The sequence below is a fragment of the Engystomops pustulosus genome, chromosome 9, assembly GCF_040894005.1.
Source record: "Engystomops pustulosus chromosome 9, aEngPut4.maternal, whole genome shotgun sequence".
NCBI lineage: Eukaryota > Metazoa > Chordata > Amphibia > Anura > Leptodactylidae > Engystomops > Engystomops pustulosus.
The window spans coordinates 5,104,624-5,129,855 of NC_092419.1; the positions used below are offsets into that span (position 1 = coordinate 5,104,624).

Consider the following 25,232-nt stretch of genomic DNA (forward strand, 5'->3'; position numbering starts at 1 on the left):
AAATCTGGCTTGTTTGTGGTGCCTGAGAGTGGACATCTTTTTACATTTCTAAAGCTATGGTATGGCAATTTTGCATCAACTAATGTACGGTTCCTAAGAACAGGAGATGACTCGAAACCAGCAAGAAAAAAAAAGAGCCATTTTCCCTGACCGGGAATCGAACCCGGGCCGCGGCGGTGAGAGCGCCGAATCCTAGCCACTAGACCACCAGGGAGAAATCTGGCTTGTTTGTGGTGCCTGAGAGTGGACATCTTTTTACATTTCTAAAGCTATGGTATGGCAATTTTGCATCAACTAATGTACGGTTCCTAAGAACAGGAGATGACTCGAAACCAGCAAGAAAAAAAAAGAGCCATTTTCCCTGACCGGGAATCGAACCCGGGCCGCGGCGGTGAGAGCGCCGAATCCTAGCCACTAGACCACCAGGGAGAAATCTGGCTTGTTTGTGGTGCCTGAGAGTGGACATCTTTTTACATTTCTAAAGCTATGGTATGGCCATTTTGCATCAACTAATGTACGGTTCCTAAGAACAGGAGATGACTCGAAACCAGCAAGAAAAAAAAAGAGCCATTTTCCCTGACCGGGAATCGAACCCGGGCCGCGGCGGTGAGAGCGCCGAATCCTAGCCACTAGACCACCAGGGAGAGGACGCCCTATTACTTTGAAGAGGTGCAGCTGATAAATTATCTTGATATGCAGTACCTAAGAACACATCATGCTAACAAACAGGTCATTTTAACAGGAGATGACTCGAAACCAGCAAGAAAAAAAAAGAGCCATTTTCCCTGACCGGGAATCGAACCCGGGCCGCGGCGGTGAGAGCGCCGAATCCTAGCCACTAGACCACGAGGGAGAAATCTGGCTTGTTTGTGGTGCCTGAGAGTGGACATCTTTTTACATTTCTAAAGCTATGGTATGGCAATTTTGCATCAACTAATGTACGGTTCCTAAGAACAGGAGATGACTCGAAACCAGCAAGAAAAAAAAAGAGCCATTTTCCCTGACCAGGAATCGAACCCGGGCCGCGGCGGTGAGAGCGCCGAATCCTAGCCACTAGACCACCAGGGAGAAATCTGGCTTGTTTGTGGTGCCTGAGAGTGGACATCTTTTTACATTTCTAAAGCTATGGTATGGCAATTTTGCATCAACTAATGTACGGTTCCTAAGAACAGGAGATGACTCGAAACCAGCAAGAAAAAAAAAGAGCCATTTTCCCTGACCGGGAATCGAACCCGGGCCGCGGCGGTGAGAGCGCCGAATCCTAGCCACTAGACCACCAGGGAGAGGACGCCCTATTACTTTGAAGAGGTGCAGCTGATAAATTATCTTGATATGCAGTACCTAAGAACACATCATGCTAACAAACAGGTCATTTTAACAGGAGATGACTCGAAACCAGCAAGAAAAAAAAAGAGCCATTTTCCCTGACCGGGAATCGAACCCGGGCCGCGGCGGTGAGAGCGCCGAATCCTAGCCACTAGACCACCAGGGAGAAATCTGGCTTTTTTGTGGTGCCTGAGAGTGGACATCTTTTTACATTTCTAAAGCTATGGTATGGCAATTTTGCATCAACTAATGTACGGTTCCTAAGAACAGGAGATGACTCGAAACCAGCAAGAAAAAAAAAGAGCCATTTTCCCTGACCGGGAATCGAACCCGGGCCGCGGCGGTGAGAGCGCCGAATCCTAGCCACTAGACCACCAGGGAGAGGACGCCCTATTACTTTGAAGAGGTGCAGCTGATAAATTATCTTGATATGCAGTACCTAAGAACACATCATGCTAACAAACAGGTCATTTTAACAGGAGATGACTCGAAACCAGCAAGAAAAAAAAAGAGCCATTTTCCCTGACCGGGAATCGAACCCGGGCCGCGGCGGTGAGAGCGCCGAATCCTAGCCACTAGACCACCAGGGAGAGGACGCCCTATTACTTTGAAGAGGTGCAGCTGATAAATTATCTTGATATGCAGTACCTAAGAACACATCATGCTAACAAACAGGTCATTTTAACAGGAGATGACTCGAAACCAGCAAGAAAAAAAAAGAGCCATTTTCCCTGACCGGGAATCGAACCCGGGCCGCGGCGGTGAGAGCGCCGAATCCTAGCCACTAGACCACCAGGGAGAAATCTGGCTTGTTTGTGGTGCCTGAGAGTGGACATCTTTTTACATTTCTAAAGCTATGGTATGGCAATTTTGCATCAACTAATGTACGGTTCCTAAGAACAGGAGATGACTCGAAACCAGCAAGAAAAAAAAAGAGCCATTTTCCCTGACCGGGAATCGAACCCGGGCCGCGGCGGTGAGAGCGCCGAATCCTAGCCACTAGACCACCAGGGAGAGGACGCCCTATTACTTTGAAGAGGTGCAGCTGATAAATTATCTTGATATGCAGTACCTAAGAACACATCATGCTAACAAACAGGTCATTTTAACAGGAGATGACTCGAAACCAGCAAGAAAAAAAAAGAGCCATTTTCCCTGACCGGGAATCGAACCCGGGCCGCGGCGGTGAGAGCGCCGAATCCTAGCCACTAGACCACGAGGGAGAAATCTGGCTTGTTTGTGGTGCCTGAGAGTGGACATCTTTTTACATTTCTAAAGCTATGGTATGGCAATTTTGCATCAACTAATGTACGGTTCCTAAGAACAGGAGATGACTCGAAACCAGCAAGAAAAAAAAAGAGCCATTTTCCCTGACCGGGAATCGAACCCGGGCCGCGGCGGTGAGAGCGCCGAATCCTAGCCACTAGACCACGAGGGAGAAATCTGGCTTGTTTGTGGTGCCTGAGAGTGGACATCTTTTTACATTTCTAAAGCTATGGTATGGCAATTTTGCATCAACTAATGTACGGTTCCTAAGAACAGGAGATGACTCGAAACCAGCAAGAAAAAAAAAGAGCCATTTTCCCTGACCGGGAATCGAACCCGGGCCGCGGCGGTGAGAGCGCCGAATCCTAGCCACTAGACCACCAGGGAGAAATCTGGCTTGTTTGTGGTGCCTGAGAGTGGACATCTTTTTACATTTCTAAAGCTATGGTATGGCAATTTTGCATCAACTAATGTACGGTTCCTAAGAACAGGAGATGACTCGAAACCAGCAAGAAAAAAAAAGAGCCATTTTCCCTGACCGGGAATCGAACCCGGGCCGCGGCGGTGAGAGCGCCGAATCCTAGCCACTAGACCACCAGGGAGAAATCTGGCTTGTTTGTGGTGCCTGAGAGTGGACATCTTTTTACATTTCTAAAGCTATGGTATGGCCATTTTGCATCAACTAATGTACGGTTCCTAAGAACAGGAGATGACTCGAAACCAGCAAGAAAAAAAAAGAGCCATTTTCCCTGACCGGGAATCGAACCCGGGCCGCGGCGGTGAGAGCGCCGAATCCTAGCCACTAGACCACCAGGGAGAGGACGCCCTATTACTTTGAAGAGGTGCAGCTGATAAATTATCTTGATATGCAGTACCTAAGAACACATCATGCTAACAAACAGGTCATTTTAACAGGAGATGACTCGAAACCAGCAAGAAAAAAAAAGAGCCATTTTCCCTGACCGGGAATCGAACCCGGGCCGCGGCGGTGAGAGCGCCGAATCCTAGCCACTAGACCACCAGGGAGAGGACGCCCTATTACTTTGAAGAGGTGCAGCTGATAAATTATCTTGATATGCAGTACCTAAGAACACATCATGCTAACAAACAGGTCATTTTAACAGGAGATGACTCGAAACCAGCAAGAAAAAAAAAGAGCCATTTTCCCTGACCGGGAATCGAACCCGGGCCGCGGCGGTGAGAGCGCCGAATCCTAGCCACTAGACCACCAGGGAGAAATCTGGCTTGTTTGTGGTGCCTGAGAGTGGACATCTTTTTACATTTCTAAAGCTATGGTATGGCAATTTTGCATCAACTAATGTACGGTTCCTAAGAACAGGAGATGACTCGAAACCAGCAAGAAAAAAAAAGAGCCATTTTCCCTGACCGGGAATCGAACCCGGGCCGCGGCGGTGAGAGCGCCGAATCCTAGCCACTAGACCACCAGGGAGAAATCTGGCTTGTTTGTGGTGCCTGAGAGTGGACATCTTTTTACATTTCTAAAGCTATGGTATGGCAATTTTGCATCAACTAATGTACGGTTCCTAAGAACAGGAGATGACTCGAAACCAGCAAGAAAAAAAAAGAGCCATTTTCCCTGACCGGGAATCGAACCCGGGCCGCGGCGGTGAGAGCGCCGAATCCTAGCCACTAGACCACCAGGGAGAAATCTGGCTTGTTTGTGGTGCCTGAGAGTGGACATCTTTTTACATTTCTAAAGCTATGGTATGGCAATTTTGCATCAACTAATGTACGGTTCCTAAGAACAGGAGATGACTCGAAACCAGCAAGAAAAAAAAAGAGCCATTTTCCCTGACCGGGAATCGAACCCGGGCCGCGGCGGTGAGAGCGCCGAATCCTAGCCACTAGACCACCAGGGAGAAATCTGGCTTGTTTGTGGTGCCTGAGAGTGGACATCTTTTTACATTTCTAAAGCTATGGTATGGCAATTTTGCATCAACTAATGTACGGTTCCTAAGAACAGGAGATGACTCGAAACCAGCAAGAAAAAAAAAGAGCCATTTTCCCTGACCGGGAATCGAACCCGGGCCGCGGCGGTGAGAGCGCCGAATCCTAGCCACTAGACCACCAGGGAGAGGACGCCCTATTACTTTGAAGAGGTGCAGCTGATAAATTATCTTGATATGCAGTACCTAAGAACACATCATGCTAACAAACAGGTCATTTTAACAGGAGATGACTCGAAACCAGCAAGAAAAAAAAAGAGCCATTTTCCCTGACCGGGAATCGAACCCGGGCCGCGGCGGTGAGAGCGCCGAATCCTAGCCACTAGACCACCAGGGAGAAATCTGGCTTGTTTGTGGTGCCTGAGAGTGGACATCTTTTTACATTTCTAAAGCTATGGTATGGCAATTTTGCATCAACTAATGTACGGTTCCTAAGAACAGGAGATGACTCGAAACCAGCAAGAAAAAAAAAGAGCCATTTTCCCTGACCGGGAATCGAACCCGGGCCGCGGCGGTGAGAGCGCCGAATCCTAGCCACTAGACCACCAGGGAGAGGACGCCCTATTACTTTGAAGAGGTGCAGCTGATAAATTATCTTGATATGCAGTACCTAAGAACACATCATGCTAACAAACAGGTCATTTTAACAGGAGATGACTCGAAACCAGCAAGAAAAAAAAAGAGCCATTTTCCCTGACCGGGAATCGAACCCGGGCCGCGGCGGTGAGAGCGCCGAATCCTAGCCACTAGACCACCAGGGAGAAATCTGGCTTGTTTGTGGTGCCTGAGAGTGGACATCTTTTTACATTTCTAAAGCTATGGTATGGCAATTTTGCATCAACTAATGTACGGTTCCTAAGAACAGGAGATGACTCGAAACCAGCAAGAAAAAAAAGAGCCATTTTCCCTGACCGGGAATCGAACCCGGGCCGCGGCGGTGAGAGCGCCGAATCCTAGCCACTAGACCACCAGGGAGAGGACGCCCTATTACTTTGAAGAGGTGCAGCTGATAAATTATCTTGATATGCAGTACCTAAGAACACATCATGCTAACAAACAGGTCATTTTAACAGGAGATGACTCGAAACCAGCAAGAAAAAAAAAGAGCCATTTTCCCTGACCGGGAATCGAACCCGGGCCGCGGCGGTGAGAGCGCCGAATCCTAGCCACTAGACCACGAGGGAGAAATCTGGCTTGTTTGTGGTGCCTGAGAGTGGACATCTTTTTACATTTCTAAAGCTATGGTATGGCAATTTTGCATCAACTAATGTACGGTTCCTAAGAACAGGAGATGACTCGAAACCAGCAAGAAAAAAAAAGAGCCATTTTCCCTGACCAGGAATCGAACCCGGGCCGCGGCGGTGAGAGCGCCGAATCCTAGCCACTAGACCACCAGGGAGAAATCTGGCTTGTTTGTGGTGCCTGAGAGTGGACATCTTTTTACATTTCTAAAGCTATGGTATGGCAATTTTGCATCAACTAATGTACGGTTCCTAAGAACAGGAGATGACTCGAAACCAGCAAGAAAAAAAAAGAGCCATTTTCCCTGACCGGGAATCGAACCCGGGCCGCGGCGGTGAGAGCGCCGAATCCTAGCCACTAGACCACCAGGGAGAGGACGCCCTATTACTTTGAAGAGGTGCAGCTGATAAATTATCTTGATATGCAGTACCTAAGAACACATCATGCTAACAAACAGGTCATTTTAACAGGAGATGACTCGAAACCAGCAAGAAAAAAAAAGAGCCATTTTCCCTGACCGGGAATCGAACCCGGGCCGCGGCGGTGAGAGCGCCGAATCCTAGCCACTAGACCACCAGGGAGAAATCTGGCTTTTTTGTGGTGCCTGAGAGTGGACATCTTTTTACATTTCTAAAGCTATGGTATGGCAATTTTGCATCAACTAATGTACGGTTCCTAAGAACAGGAGATGACTCGAAACCAGCAAGAAAAAAAAAGAGCCATTTTCCCTGACCGGGAATCGAACCCGGGCCGCGGCGGTGAGAGCGCCGAATCCTAGCCACTAGACCACCAGGGAGAGGACGCCCTATTACTTTGAAGAGGTGCAGCTGATAAATTATCTTGATATGCAGTACCTAAGAACACATCATGCTAACAAACAGGTCATTTTAACAGGAGATGACTCGAAACCAGCAAGAAAAAAAAAGAGCCATTTTCCCTGACCGGGAATCGAACCCGGGCCGCGGCGGTGAGAGCGCCGAATCCTAGCCACTAGACCACCAGGGAGAAATCTGGCTTGTTTGTGGTGCCTGAGAGTGGACATCTTTTTACATTTCTAAAGCTATGGTATGGCAATTTTGCATCAACTAATGTACGGTTCCTAAGAACAGGAGATGACTCGAAACCAGCAAGAAAAAAAAAGAGCCATTTTCCCTGACCGGGAATCGAACCCGGGCCGCGGCGGTGAGAGCGCCGAATCCTAGCCACTAGACCACCAGGGAGAAATCTGGCTTGTTTGTGGTGCCTGAGAGTGGACATCTTTTTACATTTCTAAAGCTATGGTATGGCAATTTTGCATCAACTAATGTACGGTTCCTAAGAACAGGAGATGACTCGAAACCAGCAAGAAAAAAAAAGAGCCATTTTCCCTGACCGGGAATCGAACCCGGGCCGCGGCGGTGAGAGCGCCGAATCCTAGCCACTAGACCACCAGGGAGAAATCTGGCTTGTTTGTGGTGCCTGAGAGTGGACATCTTTTTACATTTCTAAAGCTATGGTATGGCAATTTTGCATCAACTAATGTACGGTTCCTAAGAACAGGAGATGACTCGAAACCAGCAAGAAAAAAAAAGAGCCATTTTCCCTGACCGGGAATCGAACCCGGGCCGCGGCGGTGAGAGCGCCGAATCCTAGCCACTAGACCACCAGGGAGAGGACGCCCTATTACTTTGAAGAGGTGCAGCTGATAAATTATCTTGATATGCAGTACCTAAGAACACATCATGCTAACAAACAGGTCATTTTAACAGGAGATGACTCGAAACCAGCAAGAAAAAAAAAGAGCCATTTTCCCTGACCGGGAATCGAACCCGGGCCGCGGCGGTGAGAGCGCCGAATCCTAGCCACTAGACCACCAGGGAGAAATCTGGCTTGTTTGTGGTGCCTGAGAGTGGACATCTTTTTACATTTCTAAAGCTATGGTATGGCAATTTTGCATCAACTAATGTACGGTTCCTAAGAACAGGAGATGACTCGAAACCAGCAAGAAAAAAAAAGAGCCATTTTCCCTGACCGGGAATCGAACCCGGGCCGCGGCGGTGAGAGCGCCGAATCCTAGCCACTAGACCACCAGGGAGAGGACGCCCTATTACTTTGAAGAGGTGCAGCTGATAAATTATCTTGATATGCAGTACCTAAGAACACATCATGCTAACAAACAGGTCATTTTAACAGGAGATGACTCGAAACCAGCAAGAAAAAAAAAGAGCCATTTTCCCTGACCGGGAATCGAACCCGGGCCGCGGCGGTGAGAGCGCCGAATCCTAGCCACTAGACCACCAGGGAGAAATCTGGCTTGTTTGTGGTGCCTGAGAGTGGACATCTTTTTACATTTCTAAAGCTATGGTATGGCAATTTTGCATCAACTAATGTACGGTTCCTAAGAACAGGAGATGACTCGAAACCAGCAAGAAAAAAAAAGAGCCATTTTCCCTGACCGGGAATCGAACCCGGGCCGCGGCGGTGAGAGCGCCGAATCCTAGCCACTAGACCACCAGGGAGAGGACGCCCTATTACTTTGAAGAGGTGCAGCTGATAAATTATCTTGATATGCAGTACCTAAGAACACATCATGCTAACAAACAGGTCATTTTAACAGGAGATGACTCGAAACCAGCAAGAAAAAAAAAGAGCCATTTTCCCTGACCGGGAATCGAACCCGGGCCGCGGCGGTGAGAGCGCCGAATCCTAGCCACTAGACCACCAGGGAGAAATCTGGCTTGTTTGTGGTGCCTGAGAGTGGACATCTTTTTACATTTCTAAAGCTATGGTATGGCAATTTTGCATCAACTAATGTACGGTTCCTAAGAACAGGAGATGACTCGAAACCAGCAAGAAAAAAAAAGAGCCATTTTCCCTGACCGGGAATCGAACCCGGGCCGCGGCGGTGAGAGCGCCGAATCCTAGCCACTAGACCACCAGGGAGAAATCTGGCTTGTTTGTGGTGCCTGAGAGTGGACATCTTTTTACATTTCTAAAGCTATGGTATGGCAATTTTGCATCAACTAATGTACGGTTCCTAAGAACAGGAGATGACTCGAAACCAGCAAGAAAAAAAAAGAGCCATTTTCCCTGACCGGGAATCGAACCCGGGCCGCGGCGGTGAGAGCGCCGAATCCTAGCCACTAGACCACCAGGGAGAAATCTGGCTTGTTTGTGGTGCCTGAGAGTGGACATCTTTTTACATTTCTAAAGCTATGGTATGGCCATTTTGCATCAACTAATGTACGGTTCCTAAGAACAGGAGATGACTCGAAACCAGCAAGAAAAAAAAAGAGCCATTTTCCCTGACCGGGAATCGAACCCGGGCCGCGGCGGTGAGAGCGCCGAATCCTAGCCACTAGACCACCAGGGAGAGGACGCCCTATTACTTTGAAGAGGTGCAGCTGATAAATTATCTTGATATGCAGTACCTAAGAACACATCATGCTAACAAACAGGTCATTTTAACAGGAGATGACTCGAAACCAGCAAGAAAAAAAAAGAGCCATTTTCCCTGACCGGGAATCGAACCCGGGCCGCGGCGGTGAGAGCGCCGAATCCTAGCCACTAGACCACGAGGGAGAAATCTGGCTTGTTTGTGGTGCCTGAGAGTGGACATCTTTTTACATTTCTAAAGCTATGGTATGGCAATTTTGCATCAACTAATGTACGGTTCCTAAGAACAGGAGATGACTCGAAACCAGCAAGAAAAAAAAAGAGCCATTTTCCCTGACCAGGAATCGAACCCGGGCCGCGGCGGTGAGAGCGCCGAATCCTAGCCACTAGACCACCAGGGAGAAATCTGGCTTGTTTGTGGTGCCTGAGAGTGGACATCTTTTTACATTTCTAAAGCTATGGTATGGCAATTTTGCATCAACTAATGTACGGTTCCTAAGAACAGGAGATGACTCGAAACCAGCAAGAAAAAAAAAGAGCCATTTTCCCTGACCAGGAATCGAACCCGGGCCGCGGCGGTGAGAGCGCCGAATCCTAGCCACTAGACCACCAGGGAGAAATCTGGCTTGTTTGTGGTGCCTGAGAGTGGACATCTTTTTACATTTCTAAAGCTATGGTATGGCAATTTTGCATCAACTAATGTACGGTTCCTAAGAACAGGAGATGACTCGAAACCAGCAAGAAAAAAAAAGAGCCATTTTCCCTGACCGGGAATCGAACCCGGGCCGCGGCGGTGAGAGCGCCGAATCCTAGCCACTAGACCACCAGGGAGAGGACGCCCTATTACTTTGAAGAGGTGCAGCTGATAAATTATCTTGATATGCAGTACCTAAGAACACATCATGCTAACAAACAGGTCATTTTAACAGGAGATGACTCGAAACCAGCAAGAAAAAAAAAGAGCCATTTTCCCTGACCGGGAATCGAACCCGGGCCGCGGCGGTGAGAGCGCCGAATCCTAGCCACTAGACCACCAGGGAGAAATCTGGCTTTTTTGTGGTGCCTGAGAGTGGACATCTTTTTACATTTCTAAAGCTATGGTATGGCAATTTTGCATCAACTAATGTACGGTTCCTAAGAACAGGAGATGACTCGAAACCAGCAAGAAAAAAAAAGAGCCATTTTCCCTGACTGGGAATCGAACCCGGGCCGCGGCGGTGAGAGCGCCGAATCCTAGCCACTAGACCACCAGGGAGAGGACGCCCTATTACTTTGAAGAGGTGCAGCTGATAAATTATCTTGATATGCAGTACCTAAGAACACATCATGCTAACAAACAGGTCATTTTAACAGGAGATGACTCGAAACCAGCAAGAAAAAAAAAGAGCCATTTTCCCTGACCGGGAATCGAACCCGGGCCGCGGCGGTGAGAGCGCCGAATCCTAGCCACTAGACCACCAGGGAGAAATCTGGCTTGTTTGTGGTGCCTGAGAGTGGACATCTTTTTACATTTCTAAAGCTATGGTATGGCAATTTTGCATCAACTAATGTACGGTTCCTAAGAACAGGAGATGACTCGAAACCAGCAAGAAAAAAAAAGAGCCATTTTCCCTGACCGGGAATCGAACCCGGGCCGCGGCGGTGAGAGCGCCGAATCCTAGCCACTAGACCACCAGGGAGAGGACGCCCTATTACTTTGAAGAGGTGCAGCTGATAAATTATCTTGATATGCAGTACCTAAGAACACATCATGCTAACAAACAGGTCATTTTAACAGGAGATGACTCGAAACCAGCAAGAAAAAAAAAGAGCCATTTTCCCTGACCGGGAATCGAACCCGGGCCGCGGCGGTGAGAGCGCCGAATCCTAGCCACTAGACCACCAGGGAGAAATCTGGCTTGTTTGTGGTGCCTGAGAGTGGACATCTTTTTACATTTCTAAAGCTATGGTATGGCAATTTTGCATCAACTAATGTACGGATCCTAAGAACAGGAGATGACTCGAAACCAGCAAGAAAAAAAAAGAGCCATTTTCCCTGACCGGGAATCGAACCCGGGCCGCGGCGGTGAGAGCGCCGAATCCTAGCCACTAGACCACCAGGGAGAGGACGCCCTATTACTTTGAAGAGGTGCAGCTGATAAATTATCTTGATATGCAGTACCTAAGAACACATCATGCTAACAAACAGGTCATTTTAACAGGAGATGACTCGAAACCAGCAAGAAAAAAAAAGAGCCATTTTCCCTGACCGGGAATCGAATCCGGGCCGCGGCGGTGAGAGCGCCGAATCCTAGCCACTAGACCACCAGGGAGAAATCTGGCTTGTTTGTGGTGCCTGAGAGTGGACATCTTTTTACATTTCTAAAGCTATGGTATGGCAATTTTGCATCAACTAATGTACGGTTCCTAAGAACAGGAGATGACTCGAAACCAGCAAGAAAAAAAAAGAGCCATTTTCCCTGACCGGGAATCGAACCCGGGCCGCGGCGGTGAGAGCGCCGAATCCTAGCCACTAGACCACCAGGGAGAAATCTGGCTTGTTTGTGGTGCCTGAGAGTGGACATCTTTTTACATTTCTAAAGCTATGGTATGGCAATTTTGCATCAACTAATGTACGGTTCCTAAGAACAGGAGATGACTCGAAACCAGCAAGAAAAAAAAAGAGCCATTTTCCCTGGCCGGGAATCGAACCCGGGCCGCGGCGGTGAGAGCGCCGAATCCTAGCCACTAGACCACCAGGGAGAGGACGCCCTATTACTTTGAAGAGGTGCAGCTGATAAATTATCTTGATATGCAGTACCTAAGAACACATCATGCTAACAAACAGGTCATTTTAACAGGAGATGACTCGAAACCAGCAAGAAAAAAAAAGAGCCATTTTCCCTGACCGGGAATCGAACCCGGGCCGCGGCGGTGAGAGCGCCGAATCCTAGCCACTAGACCACCAGGGAGAAATCTGGCTTGTTTGTGGTGCCTGAGAGTGGACATCTTTTTACATTTCTAAAGCTATGGTATGGCAATTTTGCATCAACTAATGTACAGTTCCTAAGAACAGGAGATGACTCGAAACCAGCAAGAAAAAAAAAGAGCCATTTTCCCTGACCGGGAATCGAACCCGGGCCGCGGCGGTGAGAGCGCCGAATCCTAGCCACTAGACCACCAGGGAGAAATCTGGCTTGTTTGTGGTGCCTGAGAGTGGACATCTTTTTACATTTCTAAAGCTATGGTATGGCAATTTTGCATCAACTAATGTACGGTTCCTAAGAACAGGAGATGACTCGAAACCAGCAAGAAAAAAAAAGAGCCATTTTCCCTGGCCGGGAATCGAACCCGGGCCGCGGCGGTGAGAGCGCCGAATCCTAGCCACTAGACCACCAGGGAGAGGACGCCCTATTACTTTGAAGAGGTGCAGCTGATAAATTATCTTGATATGCAGTACCTAAGAACACATCATGCTAACAAACAGGTCATTTTAACAGGAGATGACTCGAAACCAGCAAGAAAAAAAAAGAGCCATTTTCCCTGACCGGGAATCGAACCCGGGCCGCGGCGGTGAGAGCGCCGAATCCTAGCCACTAGACCACCAGGGAGAAATCTGGCTTGTTTGTGGTGCCTGAGAGTGGACATCTTTTTACATTTCTAAAGCTATGGTATGGCAATTTTGCATCAACTAATGTACGGTTCCTAAGAACAGGAGATGACTCGAAACCAGCAAGAAAAAAAAGAGCCATTTTCCCTGACCGGGAATCGAACCCGGGCCGCGGCGGTGAGAGCGCCGAATCCTAGCCACTAGACCACCAGGGAGAAATCTGGCTTGTTTGTGGTGCCTGAGAGTGGACATCTTTTTACATTTCTAAAGCTATGGTATGGCAATTTTGCATCAACTAATGTACGGTTCCTAAGAACAGGAGATGACTCGAAACCAGCAAGAAAAAAAAAGAGCCATTTTCCCTGACCGGGAATCGAACCCGGGCCGCGGCGGTGAGAGCGCCGAATCCTAGCCACTAGACCACCAGGGAGAGGACGCCCTATTACTTTGAAGAGGTGCAGCTGATAAATTATCTTGATATGCAGTACCTAAGAACACATCATGCTAACAAACAGGTCATTTTAACAGGAGATGACTCGAAACCAGCAAGAAAAAAAAAGAGCCATTTTCCCTGACCGGGAATCGAACCCGGGCCGCGGCGGTGAGAGCGCCGAATCCTAGCCACTAGACCACCAGGGAGAAATCTGGCTTGTTTGTGGTGCCTGAGAGTGGACATCTTTTTACATTTCTAAAGCTATGGTATGGCAATTTTGCATCAACTAATGTACGGTTCCTAAGAACAGGAGATGACTCGAAACCAGCAAGAAAAAAAAAGAGCCATTTTCCCTGACCGGGAATCGAACCCAGGCCGCGGCGGTGAGAGCGCCGAATCCTAGCCACTAGACCACCAGGGAGAAATCTGGCTTGTTTGTGGTGCCTGAGAGTGGACATCTTTTTACATTTCTAAAGCTATGGTATGGCAATTTTGCATCAACTAATGTACGGTTCCTAAGAACAGGAGATGACTCGAAACCAGCAAGAAAAAAAAAGAGCCATTTTCCCTGACCGGGAATCGAACCCGGGCCGCGGCGGTGAGAGCGCCGAATCCTAGCCACTAGACCACCAGGGAGAGGACGCCCTATTACTTTGAAGAGGTGCAGCTGATAAATTATCTTGATATGCAGTACCTAAGAACACATCATGCTAACAAACAGGTCATTTTAACAGGAGATGACTCGAAACCAGCAAGAAAAAAAAAGAGCCATTTTCCCTGACCGGGAATCGAACCCGGGCCGCGGCGGTGAGAGCGCCGAATCCTAGCCACTAGACCACCAGGGAGAAATCTGGCTTGTTTGTGGTGCCTGAGAGTGGACATCTTTTTACATTTCTAAAGCTATGGTATGGCAATTTTGCATCAACTAATGTACGGTTCCTAAGAACAGGAGATGACTCGAAACCAGCAAGAAAAAAAAAGAGCCATTTTCCCTGACCGGGAATCGAACCCGGGCCGCGGCGGTGAGAGCGCCGAATCCTAGCCACTAGACCACCAGGGAGAGGACGCCCTATTACTTTGAAGAGGTGCAGCTGATAAATTATCTTGATATGCAGTACCTAAGAACACATCATGCTAACAAACAGGTCATTTTAACAGGAGATGACTCGAAACCAGCAAGAAAAAAAAAGAGCCATTTTCCCTGACCGGGAATCGAACCCGGGCCGCGGCGGTGAGAGCGCCGAATCCTAGCCACTAGACCACCAGGGAGAAATCTGGCTTGTTTGTGGTGCCTGAGAGTGGACATCTTTTTACATTTCTAAAGCTATGGTATGGCAATTTTGCATCAACTAATGTACGGTTCCTAAGAACAGGAGATGACTCGAAACCAGCAAGAAAAAAAAAGAGCCATTTTCCCTGACCGGGAATCGAACCCGGGCCGCGGCGGTGAGAGCGCCGAATCCTAGCCACTAGACCACCAGGGAGAAATCTGGCTTGTTTGTGGTGCCTGAGAGTGGACATCTTTTTACATTTCTAAAGCTATGGTATGGCAATTTTGCATCAACTAATGTACGGTTCCTAAGAACAGGAGATGACTCGAAACCAGCAAGAAAAAAAAAGAGCCATTTTCCCTGACCGGGAATCGAACCCGGGCCGCGGCGGTGAGAGCGCCGAATTCTAGCCACTAGACCACCAGGGAGAGGACGCCCTATTACTTTGAAGAGGTGCAGCTGATAAATTATCTTGATATGCAGTACCTAAGAACACATCATGCTAACAAACAGGTCATTTTAACAGGAGATGACTCGAAACCAGCAAGAAAAAAAAAGAGCCATTTTCCCTGACCGGGAATCGAACCCGGGCCGCGGCGGTGAGAGCGCCGAATCCTAGCCACTAGACCACCAGGGAGAAATCTGGCTTGTTTGTGGTGCCTGAGAGTGGACATCTTTTTACATTTCTAAAGCTATGGTATGGCAATTTTGCATCAACTAATGTACGGTTCCTAAGAACAGGAGATGACTCGAAACCAGCAAGAAAAAAAAAGAGCCATTTTCCCTGACCGGGAATCGAACCCGGGCCGCGGCGGTGAGAGCGCCGAATCCTAGCCACTAGACCACCAGGGAGAAATCTGGCTTGTTTGTGGTGCCTGAGAGTGGACATCTTTTTACATTTCTAAAGCTATGGTATGGCAATTTTGCATCAACTAATGTACGGTTCCTAAGAACAGGAGATGACTCGAAACCAGCAAGAAAAAAAAAGAGCCATTTTCCCTGACCGGGAATCGAACCCGGGCCGCGGCGGTGAGAGCGCCGAATCCTAGCCACTAGACCACCAGGGAGAGGACGCCCTATTACTTTGAAGAGGTGCAGCTGATAAATTATCTTGATATGCAGTACCTAAGAACACATCATGCTAACAAACAGGTCATTTTAACAGGAGATGACTCGAAACCAGCAAGAAAAAAAAAGAGCCATTTTCCCTGACCGGGAATCGAACCCGGGCCGCGGCGGTGAGAGCGCCGAATCCTAGCCACTAGACCACCAGGGAGAAATCTGGCTTGTTTGTGGTGCCTGAGAGTGGACATCTTTTTACATTTCTAAAGCTATGGTATGGCAATTTTGCATCAACTAATGTACGGTTCCTAAGAACAGGAGATGACTCGAAACCAGCAAGAAAAAAAAAGAGCCATTTTCCCTGACCGGGAATCGAACCCGGGCCGCGGCGGTGAGAGCGCCGAATCCTAGCCACTAGACCACCAGGGAGAAATCTGGCTTGTTTGTGGTGCCTGAGAGTGGACATCTTTTTACATTTCTAAAGCTATGGTATGGCAATTTTGCATCAACTAATGTACGGTTCCTAAGAACAGGAGATGACTCGAAACCAGCAAGAAAAAAAAAGAGCCATTTTCCCTGACCGGGAATCGAACCCGGGCCGCGGCGGTGAGAGCGCCGAATCCTAGCCACTAGACCACCAGGGAGAGGACGCCCTATTACTTTGAAGAGGTGCAGCTGATAAATTATCTTGATATGCAGTACCTAAGAACACATCATGCTAACAAACAGGTCATTTTAACAGGAGATGACTCGAAACCAGCAAGAAAAAAAAAGAGCCATTTTCCCTGACCGGGAATCGAACCCGGGCCGCGGCGGTGAGAGCGCCGAATCCTAGCCACTAGACCACCAGGGAGAAATCTGGCTTGTTTGTGGTGCCTGAGAGTGGACATCTTTTTACATTTCTAAAGCTATGGTATGGCAATTTTGCATCAACTAATGTACGGTTCCTAAGAACAGGAGATGACTCGAAACCAGCAAGAAAAAAAAAGAGCCATTTTCCCTGACCGGGAATCGAACCCGGGCCGCGGCGGTGAGAGCGCCGAATCCTAGCCACTAGACCACCAGGGAGAGGACGCCCTATTACTTTGAAGAGGTGCAGCTGATAAATTATCTTGATATGCAGTACCTAAGAACACATCATGCTAACAAACAGGTCATTTTAACAGGAGATGACTCGAAACCAGCAAGAAAAAAAAAGAGCCATTTTCCCTGACCGGGAATCGAACCCGGGCCGCGGCGGTGAGAGCGCCGAATCCTAGCCACTAGACCACCAGGGAGAAATCTGGCTTGTTTGTGGTGCCTGAGAGTGGACATCTTTTTACATTTCTAAAGCTATGGTATGGCAATTTTGCATCAACTAATGTACGGTTCCTAAGAACAGGAGATGACTCGAAACCAGCAAGAAAAAAAAAGAGCCATTTTCCCTGACCGGGAATCGAACCCGGGCCGCGGCGGTGAGAGCGCCGAATCCTAGCCACTAGACCACCAGGGAGAAATCTGGCTTGTTTGTGGTGCCTGAGAGTGGACATCTTTTTACATTTCTAAAGCTATGGTATGGCAATTTTGCATCAACTAATGTACGGTTCCTAAGAACAGGAGATGACTCGAAACCAGCAAGAAAAAAAAAGAGCCATTTTCCCTGGCCGGGAATCGAACCCGGGCCGCGGCGGTGAGAGCGCCGAATCCTAGCCACTAGACCACCAGGGAGAGGACGCCCTATTACTTTGAAGAGGTGCAGCTGATAAATTATCTTGATATGCAGTACCTAAGAACACATCATGCTAACAAACAGGTCATTTTAACAGGAGATGACTCGAAACCAGCAAGAAAAAAAAAGAGCCATTTTCCCTGACCGGGAATCGAACCCGGGCCGCGGCGGTGAGAGCGCCGAATCCTAGCCACTAGACCACCAGGGAGAAATCTGGCTTGTTTGTGGTGCCTGAGAGTGGACATCTTTTTACATTTCTAAAGCTATGGTATGGCAATTTTGCATCAACTAATGTACGGTTCCTAAGAACAGGAGATGACTCGAAACCAGCAAGAAAAAAAAAGAGCCATTTTCCCTGACCGGGAATCGAACCCGGGCCGCGGCGGTGAGAGCGCCGAATCCTAGCCACTAGACCACCAGGGAGAAATCTGGCTTGTTTGTGGTGCCTGAGAGTGGACATCTTTTTACATTTCTAAAGCTATGGTATGGCAATTTTGCATCAACTAATGTACGGTTCCTAAGAACAGGAGATGACTCGAAACCAGCAAGAAAAAAAAAGAGCCATTTTCCCTGACCGGGAATCGAACCCGGGCCGCGGCGGTGAGAGCGCCGAATCCTAGCCACTAGACCACCAGGGAGAAATCTGGCTTGTTTGTGGTGCCTGAGAGTGGACATCTTTTTACATTTCTAAAGCTATGGTATGGCAATTTTGCATCAACTAATGTACGGTTCCTAAGAACAGGAGATGACTCGAAACCAGCAAGAAAAAAAAAGAGCCATTTTCCCTGACCGGGAATCGAACCCGGGCCGCGGCGGTGAGAGCGCCGAATTCTAGCCACTAGACCACCAGGGAGAGGACGCCCTATTACTTTGAAGAGGTGCAGCTGATAAATTATCTTGATATGCAGTACCTAAGAACACATCATGCTAACAAACAGGTCATTTTAACAGGAGATGACTCGAAACCAGCAAGAAAAAAAAAGAGCCATTTTCCCTGACCGGGAATCGAACCCGGGCCGCGGCGGTGAGAGCGCCGAATCCTAGCCACTAGACCACCAGGGAGAAATCTGGCTTGTTTGTGGTGCCTGAGAGTGGACATCTTTTTACATTTCTAAAGCTATGGTATGGCAATTTTGCATCAACTAATGTACGGTTCCTAAGAACAGGAGATGACTCGAAACCAGCAAGAAAAAAAAAGAGCCATTTTCCCTGACCGGGAATCGAACCCGGGCCGCGGCGGTGAGAGCGCCGAATCCTAGCCACTAGACCACCAGGGAGAAATCTGGCTTGTTTGTGGTGCCTGAGAGTGGACATCTTTTTACATTTCTAAAGCTATGGTATGGCAATTTTGCATCAACTAATGTACGGTTCCTAAGAACAGGAGATGACTCGAAACCAGCAAGAAAAAAAAAGAGCCATTTTCCCTGGCCGGGAATCGAACCCGGGCCGCGGCGGTGAGAGCGCCGAATCCTAGCCACTAGACCACCAGGGAGAGGACGCCCTATTACTTTGAAGAGGTGCAGCTGATAAATTATCTTGATATGCAGTACCTAAGAACACATCATGCTAACAAACAGGTCATTTTAACAGGAGATGACTCGAAACCAGCAAGAAAAAAAAAGAGCCATTTTCCCTGACCGGGAATCGAACCCGGGCCGCGGCGGTGAGAGCGCCGAATCCTAGCCACTAGACCACCAGGGAGAAATCTGGCTTGTTTGTGGTGCCTGAGAGTGGACATCTTTTTACATTTCTAAAGCTATGGTATGGCAATTTTGCATCAACTAATGTACGGTTCCTAAGAACAGGAGATGACTCGAAACCAGCAAGAAAAAAAAAGAGCCATTTTCCCTGACCGGGAATCGAACCCGGGCCGCGGCGGTGAGAGCGCCGAATCCTAGCCACTAGACCACCAGGGAGAAATCTGGCTTGTTTGTGGTGCCTGAGAGTGGACATCTTTTTACATTTCTAAAGCTATGGTATGGCAATTTTGCATCAACTAATGTACGGTTCCTAAGAACAGGAGATGACTCGAAACCAGCAAGAAAAAAAAAGAGCCATTTTCCCTGACCGGGAATCGAACCCGGGCCGCGGCGGTGAGAGCGCCGAATCCTAGCCACTAGACCACCAGGGAGAAATCTGGCTTGTTTGTGGTGCCTGAGAGTGGACATCTTTTTACATTTCTAAAGCTATGGTATGGCAATTTTGCATCAACTAATGTACGGTTCCTAAGAACAGGAGATGACTCGAAACCAGCAAGAAAAAAAAAGAGCCATTTTCCCTGACCGGGAATCGAACCCGGGCCGCGGCGGTGAGAGCGCCGAATCCTAGCCACTAGACCACCAGGGAGAGGACGCCCTATTACTTTGAAGAGGTGCAGCTGATAAATTATCTTGATATGCAGTACCTAAGAACACATCATGCTAACAAACAGGTCATTTTAACAGGAGATGACTCGAAACCAGCAAGAAAAAAAAAGAGCCATTTTCCCTGACCGGGAATCGAACCCGGGCCGCGGCGGTGAGAGCGCCGAATCCTAGCCACTAGACCACCAGGGAGAAATCTGGCTTGTTTGTGGTGCCTGAGAGTGGACATCTTTTTACATTTCTAAAGCTATGGTATGGCAATTTTGCATCAACTAATGTACGGTTCCTAAGAACAGGAGATGACTCGAAACCAGCAAGAAAAAAAAAGAGCCATTTTCCCTGACCGGGAATCGAACCCGGGCCGCGGCGGTGAGAGCGCCGAATCCTAGCCACTAGACCACCAGGGAGAAATCTGGCTTGTTTGTGGTGCCTGAGAGTGGACATCTTTTTACATTTCTAAAGCTATGGTATGGCAATTTTGCATCAACTAATGTACGGTTCCTAAGAACAGGAGATGACTCGAAACCAGCAAGAAAAAAAAAGAGCCATTTTCCCTGGCCGGGAATCGAACCCGGGCCGCGGCGGTGAGAGCGCCGAATCCTAGCCACTAGACCACCAGGGAGAGGACGCCCTATTACTTTGAAGAGGTGCAGCTGATAAATTATCTTGATATGCAGTACCTAAGAACACATCATGCTAACAAACAGGTCATTTTAACAGGAGATGACTCGAAACCAGCAAGAAAAAAAAAGAGCCATTTTCCCTGACCGGGAATCGAACCCGGGCCGCGGCGGTGAGAGCGCCGAATCCTAGCCACTAGACCACCAGGGAGAAATCTGGCTTGTTTGTGGTGCCTGAGAGTGGACATCTTTTTACATTTCTAAAGCTATGGTATGGCAATTTTGCATCAACTAATGTACGGTTCCTAAGAACAGGAGATGACTCGAAACCAGCAAGAAAAAAAAAGAGCCATTTTCCCTGACCGGGAATCGAACCCGGGCCGCGGCGGTGAGAGCGCCGAATCCTAGCCACTAGACCACCAGGGAGAAATCTGGCTTGTTTGTGGTGCCTGAGAGTGGACATCTTTTTACATTTCTAAAGCTATGGTATGGCAATTTTGCATCAACTAATGTACGGTTCCTAAGAACAGGAGATGACTCGAAACCAGCAAGAAAAAAAAAGAGCCATTTTCCCTGACCGGGAATCGAACCCGGGCCGCGGCGGTGAGAGCGCCGAATCCTAGCCACTAGACCACCAGGGAGAAATCTGGCTTGTTTGTGGTGCCTGAGAGTGGACATCTTTTTACATTTCTAAAGCTATGGTATGGCAATTTTGCATCAACTAATGTACGGTTCCTAAGAACAGGAGATGACTCGAAACCAGCAAGAAAAAAAAAGAGCCATTTTCCCTGACCGGGAATCGAACCCGGGCCGCGGCGGTGAGAGCGCCGAATTCTAGCCACTAGACCACCAGGGAGAGGACGCCCTATTACTTTGAAGAGGTGCAGCTGATAAATTATCTTGATATGCAGTACCTAAGAACACATCATGCTAACAAACAGGTCATTTTAACAGGAGATGACTCGAAACCAGCAAGAAAAAAAAAGAGCCATTTTCCCTGACCGGGAATCGAACCCGGGCCGCGGCGGTGAGAGCGCCGAATCCTAGCCACTAGACCACCAGGGAGAAATCTGGCTTGTTTGTGGTGCCTGAGAGTGGACATCTTTTTACATTTCTAAAGCTATGGTATGGCAATTTTGCATCAACTAATGTACGGTTCCTAAGAACAGGAGATGACTCGAAACCAGCAAGAAAAAAAAAGAGCCATTTTCCCTGACCGGGAATCGAACCCGGGCCGCGGCGGTGAGAGCGCCGAATCCTAGCCACTAGACCACCAGGGAGAAATCTGGCTTGTTTGTGGTGCCTGAGAGTGGACATCTTTTTACATTTCTAAAGCTATGGTATGGCAATTTTGCATCAACTAATGTACGGTTCCTAAGAACAGGAGATGACTCGAAACCAGCAAGAAAAAAAAAGAGCCATTTTCCCTGGCCGGGAATCGAACCCGGGCCGCGGCGGTGAGAGCGCCGAATCCTAGCCACTAGACCACCAGGGAGAGGACGCCCTATTACTTTGAAGAGGTGCAGCTGATAAATTATCTTGATATGCAGTACCTAAGAACACATCATGCTAACAAACAGGTCATTTTAACAGGAGATGACTCGAAACCAGCAAGAAAAAAAAAGAGCCATTTTCCCTGACCGGGAATCGAACCCGGGCCGCGGCGGTGAGAGCGCCGAATCCTAGCCACTAGACCACCAGGGAGAAATCTGGCTTGTTTGTGGTGCCTGAGAGTGGACATCTTTTTACATTTCTAAAGCTATGGTATGGCAATTTTGCATCAACTAATGTACGGTTCCTAAGAACAGGAGATGACTCGAAACCAGCAAGAAAAAAAAAGAGCCATTTTCCCTGACCGGGAATCGAACCCGGGCCGCGGCGGTGAGAGCGCCGAATCCTAGCCACTAGACCACCAGGGAGAAATCTGGCTTGTTTGTGGTGCCTGAGAGTGGACATCTTTTTACATTTCTAAAGCTATGGTATGGCAATTTTGCATCAACTAATGTACGGTTCCTAAGAACAGGAGATGACTCGAAACCAGCAAGAAAAAAAAAGAGCCATTTTCCCTGACCGGGAATCGAACCCGGGCCGCGGCGGTGAGAGCGCCGAATCCTAGCCACTAGACCACCAGGGAGAGGACGCCCTATTACTTTGAAGAGGTGCAGCTGATAAATTATCTTGATATGCAGTACCTAAGAACACATCATGCTAACAAACAGGTCATTTTAACAGGAGATGACTCGAAACCAGCAAGAAAAAAAAAGAGCCATTTTCCCTGACCGGGAATCGAACCCGGGCCGCGGCGGTGAGAGCGCCGAATCCTAGCCACTAGACCACCAGGGAGAAATCTGGCTTGTTTGTGGTGCCTGAGAGTGGACATCTTTTTACATTTCTAAAGCTATGGTATGGCAATTTTGCATCAACTAATGTACGGTTCCTAAGAACAGGAGATGACTCGAAACCAGCAAGAAAAAAAAAGAGCCATTTTCCCTGACCGGGAATCGAACCCGGGCCGCGGCGGTGAGAGCGCCGAATCCTAGCCACTAGACCACCAGGGAGAAATCTGGCTTGTTTGTGGTGCCTGAGAGTGGACATCTTTTTACATTTCTAAAGCTATGGTATGGCAATTTTGCATCAACTAATGTACGGTTCCTAAGAACAGGAGATGACTCGAAACCAGCAAGAAAAAAAAAGAGCCATTTTCCCTGACCGGGAATCGAACCCGGGCCGCGGCGGTGAGAGCGCCGAATCCTAGCCACTAGACCACCAGGGAGAAATCTGGCTTGTTTGTGGTGCCTGAGAGTGGACATCTTTTTACATTTCTAAAGCTATGGTATGGCAATTTTGCATCAACTAATGTACGGTTCCTAAGAACAGGAGATGACTCGAAACCAGCAAGAAAAAAAAAGAGCCATTTTCCCTGGCCGGGAATCGAACCCGGGCCGCGGCGGTGAGAGCGCCGAATCCTAGCCACTAGACCACCAGGGAGAGGACGCCCTATTACTTTGAAGAGGTGCAGCTGATAAATTATCTTGATATGCAGTACCTAAGAACACATCATGCTAACAAACAGGTCATTTTAACAGGAGATGACTCGAAACCAGCAAGAAAAAAAAAGAGCCATTTTCCCTGACCGGGAATCGAACCCGGGCCGCGGCGGTGAGAGCGCCGAATCCTAGCCACTAGACCACCAGGGAGAAATCTGGCTTGTTTGTGGTGCCTGAGAGTGGACATCTTTTTACATTTCTAAAGCTATGGTATGGCAATTTTGCATCAACTAATGTACGGTTCCTAAGAACAGGAGATGACTCGAAACCAGCAAGAAAAAAAAAGAGCCATTTTCCCTGACCGGGAATCGAACCCAGGCCGCGGCGGTGAGAGCGCCGAATCCTAGCCACTAGACCACCAGGGAGAAATCTGGCTTGTTTGTGGTGCCTGAGAGTGGACATCTTTTTACATTTCTAAAGCTATGGTATGGCAATTTTGCATCAACTAATGTACGGTTCCTAAGAACAGGAGATGACTCGAAACCAGCAAGAAAAAAAAAGAGCCATTTTCCCTGACCGGGAATCGAACCCGGGCCGCGGCGGTGAGAGCGCCGAATCCTAGCCACTAGACCACCAGGGAGAGGACGCCCTATTACTTTGAAGAGGTGCAGCTGATAAATTATCTTGATATGCAGTACCTAAGAACACATCATGCTAACAAACAGGTCATTTTAACAGGAGATGACTCGAAACCAGCAAGAAAAAAAAAGAGCCATTTTTCCTGACCGGGAATCGAACCCGGGCCGCGGCGGTGAGAGCGCCGAATCCTAGCCACTAGACCACCAGGGAGAAATCTGGCTTGTTTGTGGTGCCTGAGAGTGGACATCTTTTTACATTTCTAAAGCTATGGTATGGCAATTTTGCATCAACTAATGTACGGTTCCTAAGAACAGGAGATGACTCGAAACCAGCAAGAAAAAAAAAGAGCCATTTTCCCTGACCGGGAATCGAACCCGGGCCGCGGCGGTGAGAGCGCCGAATTCTAGCCACTAGACCACCAGGGAGAGGACGCCCTATTACTTTGAAGAGGTGCAGCTGATAAATTATCTTGATATGCAGTACCTAAGAACACATCATGCTAACAAACAGGTCATTTTAACAGGAGATGACTCGAAACCAGCAAGAAAAAAAAAGAGCCATTTTCCCTGACCGGGAATCGAACCCGGGCCGCGGCGGTGAGAGCGCCGAATCCTAGCCACTAGACCACCAGGGAGAAATCTGGCTTGTTTGTGGTGCCTGAGAGTGGACATCTTTTTACATTTCTAAAGCTATGGTATGGCAATTTTGCATCAACTAATGTACGGTTCCTAAGAACAGGAGATGACTCGAAACCAGCAAGAAAAAAAAAGAGCCATTTTCCCTGACCGGGAATCGAACCCGGGCCGCGGCGGTGAGAGCGCCGAATCCTAGCCACTAGACCACCAGGGAGAAATCTGGCTTGTTTGTGGTGCCTGAGAGTGGACATCTTTTTACATTTCTAAAGCTATGGTATGGCAATTTTGCATCAACTAATGTACGGTTCCTAAGAACAGGAGATGACTCGAAACCAGCAAGAAAAAAAAAGAGCCATTTTCCCTGACCGGGAATCGAACCCGGGCCGCGGCGGTGAGAGCGCCGAATCCTAGCCACTAGACCACCAGGGAGAGGACGCCCTATTACTTTGAAGAGGTGCAGCTGATAAATTATCTTGATATGCAGTACCTAAGAACACATCATGCTAACAAACAGGTCATTTTAACAGGAGATGACTCGAAACCAGCAAGAAAAAAAAAGAGCCATTTTCCCTGACCGGGAATCGAACCCGGGCCGCGGCGGTGAGAGCGCCGAATCCTAGCCACTAGACCACCAGGGAGAAATCTGGCTTGTTTGTGGTGCCTGAGAGTGGACATCTTTTTACATTTCTAAAGCTATGGTATGGCAATTTTGCATCAACTAATGTACGGTTCCTAAGAACAGGAGATGA

At 48.3% G+C, this 25,232-nt stretch overlaps 40 non-coding genes across 40 annotated transcripts; all 40 read right to left on the bottom strand.

The window, feature by feature from the left end:
• Positions 1-142: 142 nt before the first annotated feature.
• On the bottom strand, positions 143-214 carry TRNAE-CUC (transfer RNA glutamic acid (anticodon CUC)). The gene has a single exon. It is a non-coding gene; the product is annotated as a tRNA-Glu (tRNA).
• A 143-nt stretch (positions 215-357) lies between these two features.
• Positions 358-429, bottom strand: TRNAE-CUC (transfer RNA glutamic acid (anticodon CUC)). The gene has a single exon. It is a non-coding gene; the product is annotated as a tRNA-Glu (tRNA).
• Positions 430-572: 143 nt separating this feature from the next.
• TRNAE-CUC (transfer RNA glutamic acid (anticodon CUC)) lies at positions 573-644 on the bottom strand. Its single transcript has one exon. It is a non-coding gene; the product is annotated as a tRNA-Glu (tRNA).
• Positions 645-1,211: 567 nt separating this feature from the next.
• Positions 1,212-1,283, bottom strand: TRNAE-CUC (transfer RNA glutamic acid (anticodon CUC)). Its single transcript has one exon. It is a non-coding gene; the product is annotated as a tRNA-Glu (tRNA).
• A 137-nt stretch (positions 1,284-1,420) lies between these two features.
• TRNAE-CUC (transfer RNA glutamic acid (anticodon CUC)) lies at positions 1,421-1,492 on the bottom strand. The gene has a single exon. It is a non-coding gene; the product is annotated as a tRNA-Glu (tRNA).
• A 143-nt stretch (positions 1,493-1,635) lies between these two features.
• TRNAE-CUC (transfer RNA glutamic acid (anticodon CUC)) lies at positions 1,636-1,707 on the bottom strand. The gene has a single exon. It is a non-coding gene; the product is annotated as a tRNA-Glu (tRNA).
• A 137-nt stretch (positions 1,708-1,844) lies between these two features.
• Positions 1,845-1,916, bottom strand: TRNAE-CUC (transfer RNA glutamic acid (anticodon CUC)). Its single transcript has one exon. It is a non-coding gene; the product is annotated as a tRNA-Glu (tRNA).
• Positions 1,917-2,053: 137 nt separating this feature from the next.
• Positions 2,054-2,125, bottom strand: TRNAE-CUC (transfer RNA glutamic acid (anticodon CUC)). Its single transcript has one exon. It is a non-coding gene; the product is annotated as a tRNA-Glu (tRNA).
• Positions 2,126-2,268: 143 nt separating this feature from the next.
• On the bottom strand, positions 2,269-2,340 carry TRNAE-CUC (transfer RNA glutamic acid (anticodon CUC)). The gene has a single exon. It is a non-coding gene; the product is annotated as a tRNA-Glu (tRNA).
• Positions 2,341-2,907: 567 nt separating this feature from the next.
• On the bottom strand, positions 2,908-2,979 carry TRNAE-CUC (transfer RNA glutamic acid (anticodon CUC)). Its single transcript has one exon. It is a non-coding gene; the product is annotated as a tRNA-Glu (tRNA).
• Positions 2,980-3,122: 143 nt separating this feature from the next.
• TRNAE-CUC (transfer RNA glutamic acid (anticodon CUC)) lies at positions 3,123-3,194 on the bottom strand. The gene has a single exon. It is a non-coding gene; the product is annotated as a tRNA-Glu (tRNA).
• A 143-nt stretch (positions 3,195-3,337) lies between these two features.
• TRNAE-CUC (transfer RNA glutamic acid (anticodon CUC)) lies at positions 3,338-3,409 on the bottom strand. The gene has a single exon. It is a non-coding gene; the product is annotated as a tRNA-Glu (tRNA).
• Positions 3,410-3,546: 137 nt separating this feature from the next.
• Positions 3,547-3,618, bottom strand: TRNAE-CUC (transfer RNA glutamic acid (anticodon CUC)). Its single transcript has one exon. It is a non-coding gene; the product is annotated as a tRNA-Glu (tRNA).
• A 137-nt stretch (positions 3,619-3,755) lies between these two features.
• TRNAE-CUC (transfer RNA glutamic acid (anticodon CUC)) lies at positions 3,756-3,827 on the bottom strand. Its single transcript has one exon. It is a non-coding gene; the product is annotated as a tRNA-Glu (tRNA).
• Positions 3,828-3,970: 143 nt separating this feature from the next.
• TRNAE-CUC (transfer RNA glutamic acid (anticodon CUC)) lies at positions 3,971-4,042 on the bottom strand. The gene has a single exon. It is a non-coding gene; the product is annotated as a tRNA-Glu (tRNA).
• Positions 4,043-4,185: 143 nt separating this feature from the next.
• On the bottom strand, positions 4,186-4,257 carry TRNAE-CUC (transfer RNA glutamic acid (anticodon CUC)). Its single transcript has one exon. It is a non-coding gene; the product is annotated as a tRNA-Glu (tRNA).
• Positions 4,258-4,400: 143 nt separating this feature from the next.
• On the bottom strand, positions 4,401-4,472 carry TRNAE-CUC (transfer RNA glutamic acid (anticodon CUC)). Its single transcript has one exon. It is a non-coding gene; the product is annotated as a tRNA-Glu (tRNA).
• Positions 4,473-4,615: 143 nt separating this feature from the next.
• On the bottom strand, positions 4,616-4,687 carry TRNAE-CUC (transfer RNA glutamic acid (anticodon CUC)). Its single transcript has one exon. It is a non-coding gene; the product is annotated as a tRNA-Glu (tRNA).
• A 137-nt stretch (positions 4,688-4,824) lies between these two features.
• On the bottom strand, positions 4,825-4,896 carry TRNAE-CUC (transfer RNA glutamic acid (anticodon CUC)). Its single transcript has one exon. It is a non-coding gene; the product is annotated as a tRNA-Glu (tRNA).
• A 143-nt stretch (positions 4,897-5,039) lies between these two features.
• TRNAE-CUC (transfer RNA glutamic acid (anticodon CUC)) lies at positions 5,040-5,111 on the bottom strand. Its single transcript has one exon. It is a non-coding gene; the product is annotated as a tRNA-Glu (tRNA).
• A 137-nt stretch (positions 5,112-5,248) lies between these two features.
• TRNAE-CUC (transfer RNA glutamic acid (anticodon CUC)) lies at positions 5,249-5,320 on the bottom strand. The gene has a single exon. It is a non-coding gene; the product is annotated as a tRNA-Glu (tRNA).
• A 142-nt stretch (positions 5,321-5,462) lies between these two features.
• Positions 5,463-5,534, bottom strand: TRNAE-CUC (transfer RNA glutamic acid (anticodon CUC)). Its single transcript has one exon. It is a non-coding gene; the product is annotated as a tRNA-Glu (tRNA).
• Positions 5,535-6,101: 567 nt separating this feature from the next.
• On the bottom strand, positions 6,102-6,173 carry TRNAE-CUC (transfer RNA glutamic acid (anticodon CUC)). The gene has a single exon. It is a non-coding gene; the product is annotated as a tRNA-Glu (tRNA).
• A 137-nt stretch (positions 6,174-6,310) lies between these two features.
• On the bottom strand, positions 6,311-6,382 carry TRNAE-CUC (transfer RNA glutamic acid (anticodon CUC)). The gene has a single exon. It is a non-coding gene; the product is annotated as a tRNA-Glu (tRNA).
• Positions 6,383-6,525: 143 nt separating this feature from the next.
• Positions 6,526-6,597, bottom strand: TRNAE-CUC (transfer RNA glutamic acid (anticodon CUC)). Its single transcript has one exon. It is a non-coding gene; the product is annotated as a tRNA-Glu (tRNA).
• A 137-nt stretch (positions 6,598-6,734) lies between these two features.
• Positions 6,735-6,806, bottom strand: TRNAE-CUC (transfer RNA glutamic acid (anticodon CUC)). The gene has a single exon. It is a non-coding gene; the product is annotated as a tRNA-Glu (tRNA).
• Positions 6,807-6,949: 143 nt separating this feature from the next.
• TRNAE-CUC (transfer RNA glutamic acid (anticodon CUC)) lies at positions 6,950-7,021 on the bottom strand. The gene has a single exon. It is a non-coding gene; the product is annotated as a tRNA-Glu (tRNA).
• A 143-nt stretch (positions 7,022-7,164) lies between these two features.
• TRNAE-CUC (transfer RNA glutamic acid (anticodon CUC)) lies at positions 7,165-7,236 on the bottom strand. Its single transcript has one exon. It is a non-coding gene; the product is annotated as a tRNA-Glu (tRNA).
• A 143-nt stretch (positions 7,237-7,379) lies between these two features.
• TRNAE-CUC (transfer RNA glutamic acid (anticodon CUC)) lies at positions 7,380-7,451 on the bottom strand. Its single transcript has one exon. It is a non-coding gene; the product is annotated as a tRNA-Glu (tRNA).
• A 137-nt stretch (positions 7,452-7,588) lies between these two features.
• TRNAE-CUC (transfer RNA glutamic acid (anticodon CUC)) lies at positions 7,589-7,660 on the bottom strand. The gene has a single exon. It is a non-coding gene; the product is annotated as a tRNA-Glu (tRNA).
• A 143-nt stretch (positions 7,661-7,803) lies between these two features.
• On the bottom strand, positions 7,804-7,875 carry TRNAE-CUC (transfer RNA glutamic acid (anticodon CUC)). The gene has a single exon. It is a non-coding gene; the product is annotated as a tRNA-Glu (tRNA).
• A 137-nt stretch (positions 7,876-8,012) lies between these two features.
• On the bottom strand, positions 8,013-8,084 carry TRNAE-CUC (transfer RNA glutamic acid (anticodon CUC)). Its single transcript has one exon. It is a non-coding gene; the product is annotated as a tRNA-Glu (tRNA).
• Positions 8,085-8,227: 143 nt separating this feature from the next.
• On the bottom strand, positions 8,228-8,299 carry TRNAE-CUC (transfer RNA glutamic acid (anticodon CUC)). Its single transcript has one exon. It is a non-coding gene; the product is annotated as a tRNA-Glu (tRNA).
• A 3,547-nt stretch (positions 8,300-11,846) lies between these two features.
• On the bottom strand, positions 11,847-11,918 carry TRNAE-CUC (transfer RNA glutamic acid (anticodon CUC)). The gene has a single exon. It is a non-coding gene; the product is annotated as a tRNA-Glu (tRNA).
• Positions 11,919-12,485: 567 nt separating this feature from the next.
• Positions 12,486-12,557, bottom strand: TRNAE-CUC (transfer RNA glutamic acid (anticodon CUC)). The gene has a single exon. It is a non-coding gene; the product is annotated as a tRNA-Glu (tRNA).
• Positions 12,558-17,166: 4,609 nt separating this feature from the next.
• On the bottom strand, positions 17,167-17,238 carry TRNAE-CUC (transfer RNA glutamic acid (anticodon CUC)). Its single transcript has one exon. It is a non-coding gene; the product is annotated as a tRNA-Glu (tRNA).
• A 1,421-nt stretch (positions 17,239-18,659) lies between these two features.
• On the bottom strand, positions 18,660-18,731 carry TRNAE-CUC (transfer RNA glutamic acid (anticodon CUC)). Its single transcript has one exon. It is a non-coding gene; the product is annotated as a tRNA-Glu (tRNA).
• A 1,421-nt stretch (positions 18,732-20,152) lies between these two features.
• TRNAE-CUC (transfer RNA glutamic acid (anticodon CUC)) lies at positions 20,153-20,224 on the bottom strand. The gene has a single exon. It is a non-coding gene; the product is annotated as a tRNA-Glu (tRNA).
• Positions 20,225-21,645: 1,421 nt separating this feature from the next.
• TRNAE-CUC (transfer RNA glutamic acid (anticodon CUC)) lies at positions 21,646-21,717 on the bottom strand. The gene has a single exon. It is a non-coding gene; the product is annotated as a tRNA-Glu (tRNA).
• A 1,421-nt stretch (positions 21,718-23,138) lies between these two features.
• TRNAE-CUC (transfer RNA glutamic acid (anticodon CUC)) lies at positions 23,139-23,210 on the bottom strand. The gene has a single exon. It is a non-coding gene; the product is annotated as a tRNA-Glu (tRNA).
• Between the last annotated feature and the right edge of the window lie 2,022 nt (positions 23,211-25,232).